The sequence below is a fragment of the Macaca thibetana genome, chromosome 5 (genome assembly GCF_024542745.1).
Source record: "Macaca thibetana thibetana isolate TM-01 chromosome 5, ASM2454274v1, whole genome shotgun sequence".
Taxonomy (NCBI): Eukaryota; Metazoa; Chordata; class Mammalia; order Primates; family Cercopithecidae; genus Macaca; species Macaca thibetana.
In genome coordinates this window covers 44,974,808-44,987,493 of record NC_065582.1, presented here as the reverse complement: position 1 = coordinate 44,987,493, position 12,686 = coordinate 44,974,808, and positions in this window count along the sequence as shown.

The following is a 12,686-nucleotide window of genomic DNA, read 5'->3' as shown; positions in this document are numbered from 1 at the left end:
TATATGTGCCGGTTTGTTACATGGGTAAATTGCATGTCACAGGGGTTTGGTGTACAGATGATTTCATCACCCAGGTGATAAGCATGGTACCTGACAGGTAGTTTTGTGATCCTCACCCTCCTCTCACTCTCCACCCTCAAGTAGGCTTTGATGCCTATTGTTTCCTTCTTTGTGTCCATGTGTACTCAATGTTTAGCTCCTACTTATAAGTAAGAATATGTGGTATTTGGTTTTCTGTTCATGTGTTAGTTTGCTTATGATAGAGCTTCCAGCTCTATCCATGCTGCTGCAAAAGACATAATCTCATTCTTTTTATGGTTGCATAGTATTCCATGGCATATATGTACCACATTTTCTTTATCCAGTCTACCATTGATGGGCATTTAGGTTGATTTCATGTCTTTGCTATTGTGAATAGTGCTACAATGAACATACACATACATGTGTCTTTATGGCAGAACAATTTATATTCCTTTTAGTATATATCCAATAATGAAATTACTGAATTGAATTGTTCTTTTTTAAGTTCTTTGAGAAATCACCAGACTGCTTTCCACCATGACTGAAATAATTTACACCCCCACCTGCAGTGTGTAAGCATTCCCTTTTTCTCACAATCTCACCACTATTTGTTATTTTTTGACTTTTTAATGATAGTCATTCTGATTGCTGTAAGATGGTATCTCATTGTGGTTCTGATTTCTATTTCTCTAATGATTAGTGATGTTGAACATTTCTTCATATGCTTGTTGGCTGCATGGATGTCTTCTTTTGAAAAGTGTTTGTTTATGTCCTTTGTCCACCTTTTAACGGGGTTGTTTGTTTTCTGTTGGTTAATTTGTTCTTTATAAAATTCTTTATAGATTCTGGATATTAAACCTTTGTCAGATGAGTATCATATTTAGATGCATTCTTACATTGTCAAATGATTGAAAGAAAAATTGCTACTAAAATTCTGTGGGGAGAAAAGATCATTTTAGTAAATGATGCTGTAACAATTGGATTTCTATATGGAAAAAAATGAATCTTGATGCCTACATCATCCCATACATAAAAATTTAATTTCAGTTTATCATACACACAAATATAAATGGTAAAACCATAAAAAATATTTTGAGAAAGTATAGAATATCTTCAGGACTAATGTGAAAAGTACTAAATGTAAATTTTAAAATGTTAAATTGGATTTAATTAATCTTAAGAATTTCTCTTCATCACCATAAGATATATTAAGAGAGTCAAAAAAGAAGCCACAAAGTGGGAGAAGATGCTGGCAACATAATATTCAGCAAAGGAATATATACAGAATATATTTTTAAAAAACAATTTTTAAGTTGGATAAAAGACAAGCCCAGAATTATTATAAAAGAAGATATACGAATGGCCAATAAATAAATGAGAAGGAATGCAAAATCATTACTCCTCAGGGATAGCAAATTTAAACCACAGATATCATCACACACCCAAAAGAATGGCTAAAATTGAAATAGTTGGCAATATCAAGTGTTAACAAGAATGTGGAACAACAGGATTGCTGGTGAAAGTGCAAATTGGTACAACCTGTTTGGAAAACTATTTGGCAGTACCTCATAAAGCTAAATATCTACGCACGTCATTGCCTAGCAATTACACTTCTAAGTACATTATTTAAGAGAAATAAATACATATCTACTTTAAAAAGACATAAGAACATGAACAAGAATGATCACACCAGTTCCATTCATGATAACAAAAGACTCCAAATAACTACATCAAAAAGATCGTGAATAAATAACAGTGTAAAAATTTAGTGTATTGCTGTGTGGGGAATACTCACACAGCAATAAAAAAGAATAAACTACTGCAGTGGTAAACATTTAACAACTACCTCTCCAGCAAGGGAAAAAGTCCTGATTGGTAGCATTTCCTGATTTTTGTGGTATAAATACTCCCACCATGGCCATTTTCAAGTTACGAACATGAAGTCACAGAATGCAGCACTGAAAAGAAATGTGCACAACTGCAAGCTGTGTGAGCCAGCTTCAGCCCACTGCTGCATTACTAATACATGCAACAATATTGAGGAATCTCTCACACCCTATGCTGAGCAAAATAAGTCAGAAAGTAAAGAGTGCCCAGTTATTGCTTTTATATTAATTAGAAGGATAAGAAAAAATATTTGATGATGATAGAAGTCAGAAAAGAGGTTACTATGGAAAATTGGTCTTGATAGGAAAGCAGGACAAAAAAACGTGTCTAGGACATTTGAAATATTTTATATCTAACTTTACTCAGTGATTACACAGCAATATATATCTCATATCTCGACAGAGTTATATAAAAATTCATCAAGCTGTAAAGACAAAATTAGTGTGCTGTATATGCTTTACTGTATATATGTAATATGTGATTTTTTTAATTTTCAAGTAGGATAATGTTGAGTAAATGTAGCTAATTAAGCACAGATATTTTTGGTTCATTTTGAAATCTGATTAAAGGAACAGAACTTTTTTAAGGCAAAGACCCATCAGAATGGGGCAAATAGGAGAGGAGACCACAAAATATTTGAAGCTAGAAAAACACTGGACAAGAGAAAATTACTAGTCTGAGAAAACTAAATCCTAAGCTACCATTGGAGAAGGCCAATACCAACATAGTTTACACCACAGATTCTCCAAGAAATTCACAAATCAATGCGGAAGTTATCACTAAAAACAAAAGCAGGGGAATGGTTCTAAAACAAGGAAGTTTGGTTGACAGCTTCCAGATGCGAAAAAAACAAGTCAAATATTAAAATTCAGTAATTAGAATGCCCTCCGAGTTTTCATAAGCAACAATGGACTCTAGAAGACAGTAGAGAAATATTTTTTCAAAATTATTAAGAAGATTTACAACCTGGACATATATATCCAAAGAAGTTATCAATCAAGTGTGAAAATAGACTAAAGAGTATTTTAGACATGCAAGAACTCGTAAATTTTTCTCTCACAAATCCTTTCTCTGGAAGTTATTAGAAATTATATTCTACCAAACTGAAAGAGTAAACTCAGATGGAGGATTCTGGCAACAGGAAATCCAGAGTCAAAGGGAGGCCTAAACCGATGGTAGCAGTGATCCTAGAATGATCTCTCTTAATAGTAATAGGGAGGAACCTGCCCATGTGGGAAACTGTAAAAGGCTTAGAGAAATTTCTTCACAAGGATGAAACTGATAGAGTACCTAATATGTCTGAACATCTGAAGATGTTCAGTTAGCAGTGTTTGAAGCCGGTCATGTTATTCCTAGAAAGTCAAGCAAATGACACCCTCTGCCCCTTCCCCACCCAAAAGAAAGGTATTACTTCAGGGAACATGAATATTTGTCATAGGTTGCTTCATAGTATTCTTAAAAATTACAATAACCAAAGCAATAAATAACTATAAAACTATGCTGAGAAATTATATTGAGAATAGAAAGTGCATGCCTATGTATTTGGCATAGGAAGAGAAAAGATAATCAAACCCTCATCCTCCATGAAGGAAGTTGAATAGATAATGCCTAAACTGAGAATTGAGAAGTAGCAATACAGCATGCTATTCAGATATATAAAAACTGAATGAAAGAAGTAGCTAAAAAAAATAATTTTTTTGTGAATAGTAGGAACGTGAGACGGGAGGCAGGATCCAGCTATTATTTTCCTATAACAAGCTTTGGAGAATCATTTGATTCTTTATACTACACAAACGTATAATTTTGATATACATGGTTTTTAAAAAGTAGAAAAGTTTGAAAAAGTAATGTTCAGATGAAGACTATAAGAGGTAGATATTGGCAGGGTGCAGTGGCTCATGCCTGTAATCCCAGTATTTTGGGACGCCGAGGCAGGCGAATCACCTGAGGTCAGGAATTCAAGACCAGTCTGGCCAACATGGTCAAACCCCATCTCCACAAAAAGACAAAAATTAGTCAGGCATGATGGCAGGTGCCTGTAATCCCAGTTACTCTGGAGGCTGAGGCAGGAGAATTGCTTGAACCTGAGAGGCAGAGGTTGCAGTAAGCTGAGATTGCACCGTTGCACTCCAGCCTGGGTGACAGAGCAAGACTCCATCTCAAAAAGAATAATAATAAAATAAAATAAAAAAGAAGCAGATATTTAAAAATTAGAGATCTTGGAAATTAAATATATAATTATTGATATTTTAAAAAACTCTATAAATGTCCACGCATAGACAATTGGTTTTCAACAAAGGTATAAAGGGGATTGAGTGGACAAAAGACAGTTTTTCTGACAAATCATGGTGGGCCAAGTCAATGTTCATATTTACAAAAAATGAATTTTTGATCTATACCTTTCACCATATGCAAAAATTAAGTCAGTCACAATGGATCACAGATCTAAAGGAAAAACCTAAAAGAAAGACAGTCTACATGACTTTGGCTCAAGTAAATATTTTGTATATATGACACCTCAAGCACAATTCATAAATAAATAAATTGATAAATTGGGTTTCATCACAATTTAAAATTTCTACTCTCTGAACAACACTGTGAAGAGTATGAAAAAAACAAGCCAGAGGCTGGAAGAAAATATTTACAAAACATACGACTAAGAATGTACTTGAATCCAGGATATATAAAGAACTCCCAAAACTCAATTATAGGAAAACAAATGACACAACAACAAAAAAGGGGTAAAATATTTGAACAAACAACCCAAGAAATACAGGTGACAAATAAGTATATTTTAAAAATGCTCAATATCTCTAGTCATCAGGGAAATGTAAATTTAAACTACAATAGCATCCCCCTATACACTTATTTAAAGGGTTAAAATGTAAAAGATTGACCCCACCAAGTGTTGGCAAGGATGTGGAGAAACAGGAAATCTCATAAACTACTGGAGAAAATATAAAATAGTACAACCACTTTAGAAAACAGTTTAGCAGTTTTCTTAAATAGTTAAATACACATCTATCAAATGATCTAGACATTCCACTTCTATGTATTCATTTAAGAGAAAGAAAAGTATATGTCCATAGAAAGACTTGTGCAGGAATGTCCATGGCAACTTATTTATTTATTGAGACAGAGTCTACCTCTGTTGCCCAGGCTGGAGTGTAATGGTGTGATCTTGGCTCACTGCAATCTCTGCCTCCTGGGCTCAGGTGATCACCCTGCTTCAGCCGCCCGAGTAGCTGTGACTACAGGTGCAAGCCACCATGCCTGACTAATTTTTGTACTTTTTGTAGAGATGGGGTTTTGCCATGTTGCCCAGGCTGGTCTCGAACTCTCAGGCTCAAGCAATCTGCCTCCTTCTGCCCCCCAAAGTGCTGGGACTACAGGTTTGAACTGAGTTGAGGCTCAGCCTCAACTTTAATTTTAATGACCAAACACTAGGACCAACCCCAATGTCCATTAACAGATGGATATATATTCACAAACTAATGATGTATCTGTACAAAAAAAATTCAGCAATAAAAAGGAATGAACTATTGATACAAACTGCAACATGAATGAACCTCAATATAATTATGCTGAGAGAAATAAGCTAGACAAAAAGAAGCACTTGCTGTATAATTCCACTTACATAAATTTCTAGAAAATTAAAGCAAATATAAAATGACAACCAGCATGGTGGCTCATGTCTGTAATCCCAGCTACTCAGGGGGCTGAGGCAGATGGGTCACTTGAGGCCAGGAGGTCAAGACAAGTCTGGGCAACATAGTGAGAAGTCAGCTCTAAAAGAAATAAAAAATAAAATCATAATCATTTTTTAAATTGACAAAAAGCAGATCAGGGTTGCCAGGGGATATGAGGTGGAGAGAACAATAGGAAGAAATTCCAAAAAGCACAAGAAACCTTTGAAGAGAAATAGATACGTTCATTATCTTGACTGTGGTGATAGTTTCACAGATGCATATTCATTTGCCAAAATGTATCAAATTATCCATTTTAAATATGTACAACATTAAATTATTGTATGTTAATTATACTCCAGCAATGCTATTTTTAAAATATCAAGGCCATAAGAGACAAGGAAAGATTGAAGAATGGTCATAGATTGGAGGACAATAAGGAGACATGATAACTAAATGGAATGTGAGATCTTGGACCAAATAAAGTCTGTATTTTAGTTTAATTGGGTTGTACCAGTGCTAATTTCCTAGTTTATAATTGTATCATATTTTGTACCAGTGCTAATTTCTTGGTTTATAATTGTACTGTATTATGTAAGATGTTAACATTAAGAAAAGTTAGTGAAAGTGTGTGGGAACCATTTTCAAAACACTATACACTTTTAATTATTTCAAAATAAAATATATTTTCTAAAAAATCTATAGAAGGGATAACTCCCAATAGGACAAAGTTAAAGAACAATCAAATTAGAAAGTATAACTGAGGAATTCTAGCACATGGAAAAATAAATATTTTTTTAATAAAAAAATTTGAATGACATGGAGAATAGATGCAGAAGTACTAACATTAGTAGTACATTCAAAAGTCTATAGAAACTGTCGGAGAAGCAAGAACTTAAGTAACAACAGAAAAAAAAAAAATTCCCAGAACTTAAGGTTAGCATGAGTCTTCAAATAGAAAAAGCCATCATATTGCCAAGCAAGAAAAGATGCTTTTAAAAGCTATACTTCAAGTCCTGGCACCAAAATTTTAGAACACCAAAAATAAATAGTAAATCTTAAAAGCTACCAGAAAGACAGATGACCTGGAATGGAAGGAGAATCAGAATCAAATTTATGTCAGATATCCCAAAAGTAATATTGGTAACTATACAACAAATGGAGTGATATCTTTAAAGGTCTAAGTGGAAATTTATGTTTCAAATCTAACTTGAAACATAAAGTTATCTATCCAGACAAACTATCATTCAACAGTAAGAAAAATATAAAAATATAATCAGATATATAAAAATCCTAATGTATACCAGCTCTAATGTTGCACAACTCCAAGTACATGTACATGGTTTTCCCTAGAGTTGTGCAGCACACAGCCTAGTGTAGTGTATGTGCAGTAAACCAAATTCATAGATCCTTCTTGAAAGAATTAAATTCAAGGACAATCACTAGAATAATAGGATATATTTCAAACAAATATAACAAAAGTATGGAACCAAGAAAATTTTATAGCTGAAAAAGACGGGAAGAATAAAACATGTATGAATAAAAAGTATGGTAATAGAAAACAAAAATATCATAAAAAGGCTATGAGAATTACCCTCCCACTGTAAATAACCACAAAACTGAACAAAATATGAAACGCTTCTAAGATATTCAACAATAGGCTCGTGACACTTGAGAAGCAGGAAGCGCACAAGACGAAACCTATGATTTTCCTGGCTTTCTGACAGGTGGTAGTTTTACACAGCTCAAGAAGGGGATTATACATTCTCTTTCTTTTCTCCTGAGGTGAGAAGAGATTGGAATTCAGGGAGGTCAAAATGACTAGAGTTTATGGAACAGAATTCCAAAGATGGGGAAACTGTAAAACAACAGCTCTACATTCTGCAAAGGAATCTTCTGGAGTGTTTGGAAGAGTATACTAACCTACACATCCATGAAATAAAACTCCTTGAGACTGACAGCAGGAAATCAGTAGGCTGAACTATTCCCAGAATGAGTCTAGGAATAGTTGACAAATCAGAGTACAGAAACTCCATAATATGCAGAACATTTGGAAGAAACCTCAGAAAGGTTAGACACCAGTAGTGGGACTAACCTAGGACTAAAGACTGCTCTAAACCCACTTGAGCAAAATTTAAAAGAACCAAAAGGGCTTGACAAAACAAACTACAACACTCTTTAAAGGAATAAAATGAAATCAGGTACTCAACAATATAAAATTTACTGTGTGGAATCTAATTTAAAAATGACCAAGCGTGCAAAGAAGCTATTATGAACTGAAAGTTTATTCCTCCCCCAAATTCACATGTTGAAACCCACTTATGTGATAGTATTAGGAGGTGAGGCCTTTGGGAGGTAATTAGGTTTAGAAGAGGTCGTGAGAGTAGAGTCTTCATGATGAGATTAGTGTCCTTGCAAGAAGAGAAACAGACCAGTGCTCACTCACTCTCTCCACAATGTGAAGATGCAGCAAGAAGGCAACCATCTGCAAACCAAAAAGACACCATGCACCTTAATCTTGAACTTTACAGCCCCCAGAACTGTGAGAAATAAATGTTTGTTATTTAGGCCACCCAGTCTATGAGGTATTTTGTTATAGCAACCTGAGCAGACTACAAAACAAACATAAAAATGTTACAGATAAGCAAAAGAAAAATCAATAGATAGAAAAACAAATGATACAGACGATGAAATTATTTAAGACTTTAAATCAAAGTGTATTAATATTATACTGAAAAATTTAAAGAAAAATATCAGCATAATGAGAATGAAAGACAAAAATGATACAAGTGGAACTTTCAGAGATGAAAAAAATACACAGAATAGGATTAACAGAAGAAAAGATTAGTGAACAAAAAGCTATAGCAAGAGAAACTATCCAAAATAATACACAAAAGAGATAATTTTTAAAACATTGAATAAGGCCCTAATGACCTGTGGGACATTATCAAGCACACTAACATACACATAATCATACTCTCAGTAGGAGGGAATGTAAGGGGATGGAAATACAGAAAAAATATTTGAATAACTACTGGATGAAAACTTCCCAAATTTGATCAAAATTATAAACACAAAAGTCCAAGAAGTTTAACAAACCTCAAGCAAAATAACACAAAGATTATTCCTACCAAAGCATATTATAACAATGTTCGAAAAACAGTGATAAAGAAAATCTTAAGGTCATAGAAAGAGACACATTACACACAAAAGTACAATGATAGAGGTTGTATCATTTCTGATAAGGCACTTTTTGTCAGAAACTATACAAACTAGAAAACTGAAAAAAAAATCAATCTAAAATTCTACACCCAGTAAAATATGTTACAAAATGAAGGCAAAATAAAAACTTTTCAGGCAAACAATGGCTTAGGAAATATATCACCAGCAGAACTGCACTGGAAGAAAAGACGTTCTTCAAACAGAAAGAAAGTGGTACCTGATAGAAATTTGGAACTACCCAATGAAGTAATCAGCATCAGAAATGGTAAATATGCACGTAAATATGAAAGAAATTTTTACTGAGTTTTAATTAAAAGATCATTGACTCCAACCAGGCACAGTGGCTCACTGGGGGAGACCGAGGCGGGTGGATTGCTTGAGGTCAGGAGTTCAAGACCAGCCTGAACAACATGGTAAAACCCGGTCTCCACTAAAAATACAAAATTTGCCAGGAGTGGAGCTGCATTCCTATAATCCCACTTACTTGGGAAGCTGAGGCAGGAGAATCACTTGAACCCAGGAGGCAGAGGTTGCAGTGAACTAAGATCACACCATTGCACTCCAGCCTGGGCAACAAGAGTGAAACTTCATCTCAAAAAAAAAAAAAAAAAAAAAAAATTGACTTCTTACAGCAAAATAATAACATGAGCTAGACACTACTATCTCCACCTTATAGATGAGAAACTGAAGCACACCTTGGTTAAGTAACTTTCCCAAGGCCACACAAAGTGATAGAGCTTCTATTTGAACCTAGATGGTTTGAACATTTGGCCCCTACATTATAACATTATACAATAAAAAAAATTATTTTTTCTCTATAGACAGGGTCTCCCTGTCACCTAGGCTGGAGTACAGTAGTATGATCATAGCTCACTGCAACCTTGAACTCTTGGGCTCAAGCAATCCTCCTGCATCAGTCTCCCGAGTAGCAGGGACTACAGGTGCACACCACCATACCTGGCTAATTTTTTTTTTTAGTTTTTATAGAGACAGGGTCTTGTTGTGTTTCCCAGGCTGGTCTTGAACTCTGAGTGATCTTCCCACCTCAGCCTCCCAAAGTGTTGGGCTTATAGGTGTGAGCCACCATGCCTGGCAAAACATCAAATATTTATAAAATAAAATATTATAGACCCAATTAAATAAAATAAGCATGAACTTTATGTATTAAAATAGATGGGTCTCAAAATACTGTTAGGCAAAATTAGCAAATTACAGGAAGATACATATAATATGAAACCATTTATGATAAAAACAAAGGCAAACATAAAAACAACATTGTGAATTTCACAAGGGCATATATATCTATGAAAAATATTTTTAAAAATATGAAAATATTCATGCTAAATACAATAATAGTCATTAGTTAGGAGAAGGAAAAGGACCTGAATTTGAGAGTGTTGATCAAAGAAAACTTTAGTTTTATCTGTAATGTCTTAATTTTTGAAAAGTAGAATATATTCATATAATACAGTTACCAAGCTAAAAGTTTGTTATTGATTCTACTGGACCAGTAATATCAATATGATTAATAATAATCAGTGTCAGTAGTATCAATGACAATATCAGCAGTATCAATGACAGTATCAGCAGTATCAATAACAAACTCTTAGCTTGATAGCCCCAAAAGTGGATGATTTAGTCTATTTTAAGTACACAAAGTCATATGCAAATAATGAGAGTTTTATGCATGTTTCTTGGAGGAGCATTTTAAAAGAGACCACTATTTTTATGAATAAACCTAAAACACAGAGGAGGTTATTGTAACTAGCATTTATATAATCACTTCAGAGATAATTATCAATTTGTGAATATATTCTATCATTTTTCCAGATTTATTGATATAACTGACAAATAAAAATTGTATCTATTATAATGTAAATTGATGTTTTGATATATGTATGCACTGTGAAATGATTAGCACAGTCAAGCTAATATATTCATCAACTCACAGTTATCATGTGTGTGTGATGAACATTTAAGATCTACTCTCTTAGCAATTCTCAAGTATACAATACATTATTATTAACTATACTTACCATGCTATATAATAGATCTCCAGAGTTTATCCTATAAAACTAAAACTTTTAATCTTTAAACCATATCTCCCTATCTGCCCTCCCACCCAGCCCCTGATAACCACCATTCTACTCTCTGCTTCTATGAGTTTGACCTTTTTAGATTCCACATATAAATGAGATAATGTGTCATTTGTTCCTTCATGACTGGCTTACTTCACTTAACCTAATGTCCTCCAGGTTCATTTGTGTTGCTGAAAATGACAGAATTTCCTTCTTTTTTGAGACTGAATAGCATTTCATTTTTTATATATACCACCTTTTCTTTATCAATTAATCTGTTGATTCTATATCATGGCTATTGTGAATAATGCTGCAATGAACACGATAGTGTGGTCATCTCTTCAACATACTGATTTTATTTCCTTTGGATACATACTCAGAAGCAAGATTGCTGGATTTTATGATAGCCCTGTTTTAAATTTTTTGAGGAATCTCCATACTGTTTTCCATCATGGCTCTAATAATTTATATTCCTACCCTCAGTGCACACAGATTCCCTTTTCTCTACATTACCACAAACACTTGTTGTCTCTTGTCTTTTTGATAGTAGCACCCTAACATGTATGAGGTGATATCTCATTGTGGTTTCAATTTGCATTTCCCTGCTGATGAGCTTTTTTAAATATATCTGTTGTCCATTTGTATGCCTTCTTTTGAGAAATGTCTATTCAGGTTGTATGACCATTTTAAATTGGGTTATTTGCTTTCTTGCTATTGCATTCTTTAAGACCATTATATATTTTTAATATTTACCCCTTTTCAGATGTATGATTTTGAAATATTTTCTTTCATTTTGTAGATTGTAGCTTCACTCTTGTTTGATGTGTATGTGTGTGTGCACACGTGTGTGTCTATTTGTCCCTTTGTTTTGCTGTGCAAAACTTTTTTAGTATGACAGAATTCCATTCTTTTATTTTTGTTTTGTGTCCTGTGCTTTGGGGGTCATATTCAGAAAGCTATTGCTCAGATCAGTTTCACAAAGCTTTTTCCACAAAACTGTTAAAAAATACCTATAGCTAGAGAAGTTCTTTCCAAGATGGTCGAATAGGAACAGCTCCAGTTTGCAGCTCCCAGAATGATTGATGCAGAAGACAGTGATTTCTGCATTTCCAACTGAGGTATCCCCGTTCATCTCATTGCAACTGGTTGGACAGTGGGTGCAGCCCATGGAGGGTGAGCTGAAGAAGGGCAGGGCATAGCCTCACCCAGAATGTGCAAGGGGTCAGGGGATTTTCCTTTCCTAGCCAAGGGAAGCCGTCACAGACTGTACCTGGAAAATCGGGACACTCCCACCCAAATACTGTGCTTTTCCAATGGTCTTAGCAAATGGCACACCAGGAGATTATATCCCACGCCTGGCTCAGTGGGTCACATGCCCATGGAGCCTTCATAACTGCTAGTGCAGCAGTCTGAGATCAACCTGTGAGACAGCAGCCTGGCAGAGGGAGGGGCATCCACCATTGCTGAGGCTTAAGTAGGTAAACAAAGCAGCCGGGAAGTTCGAACTAGGCAGAACCCACTGCAGCTCTGCAAGACCTGCTACCTCTGTAAACCCCACCTCTGGAGGCAGGGCATAGCAGAACAAAAGGCAGCAGAAACTTCTGCAGACTTAAACATCCCTGTCTGACAGCTCTGAATAGAGCAGTGGTTCTCCCAGCATGGTGTTTGAGCTCTGAGAATGAAAAGACTGCCTCCTCAAGTGGGTCCCTGGCTCCCATGTAACCTAACTGGGATACACCACTCAGTAGGGACTGACTGAGACCTCATACAGGTGGGTACCCCTATGGGACGA